At 53.7% G+C, this 724-nt stretch overlaps 1 non-coding gene across 1 annotated transcript; it reads right to left on the reverse strand.

Moving 5' to 3' along the window:
* Positions 1 to 262: 262 nt before the first annotated feature.
* Positions 263 to 345, reverse strand: trnaq-cug (transfer RNA glutamine (anticodon CUG)). Its single transcript has one exon. It is a non-coding gene; the product is annotated as a tRNA-Gln (tRNA).
* Between the last annotated feature and the right edge of the window lie 379 nt (positions 346 to 724).

Here is a 724-nt window from a genome sequence, read left to right on the forward strand (position 1 = left end):
GCCTCCTGGGGTTACTGCGACCTGAACGCAACGCCTTAGACAACTCTGCCATCCTGGCAACTGGTACCTCTCTCTTGACTGTGTTTGCTTTGTTCTTGCTTGGTACTTTCAATTGGCAATGTCTGAGGCGGGATTCGAACCCACGCCTCCTGGGGAGACTGCGACCTGAACGCAGCGTCTTTGACCACTCTGCCATCCTGGCACCTGGTAATGCTCTCTTGAATGTGTTTGCTTTGTTCTTGCTGGTACTTTCAATGGGCTCTGTCTGAAGTGGGATTCGAACCCACGCCTCCTGGGGAGACTGCGACCAGAACGCAACGCCTTAGACCGCTCTGCCATCCTGGCAACTGGTAATGCTCTCTTGACTGTGTTTGCTTTATTATTGCTTGGCACTTTCAATGGGCACTGTCTGAGGCGGGATTCGAACCCACGCCTCCTGGGGAGACTGCGACCTGAACGCAACGCCTTAGACCGCTCTGCCATCCTGGCAGCTGGTAATGCTCTCTTGAATGTGTTTGCTTTGTTCTTGCTTGGCACTTTCAATGGGCAATGTCTGAGGCGGGATTCGAACCCACGCCTCCTGGGGAGACTGCGACCTGAACGCAACGCCTTAGACCGCTCTGCCATCCTGGCAACTGGTAATGCTCTCTTGACTGTGTTTGATTTGTTAATGCTTGGTACTTTCAATGGGCTCTGTCTGAGGCGGGATTCGAACCCACGCCTC

The sequence above is a fragment of the Idiotropiscis lumnitzeri genome, unplaced genomic scaffold (assembly GCF_059441095.1).
Source record: "Idiotropiscis lumnitzeri isolate Australia: NSW breed Sydney's pygmy pipehorse unplaced genomic scaffold, RoL_Ilum_1.0 HiC_scaffold_27, whole genome shotgun sequence".
Lineage (NCBI taxonomy): Eukaryota > Metazoa > Chordata > Actinopteri > Syngnathiformes > Syngnathidae > Idiotropiscis > Idiotropiscis lumnitzeri.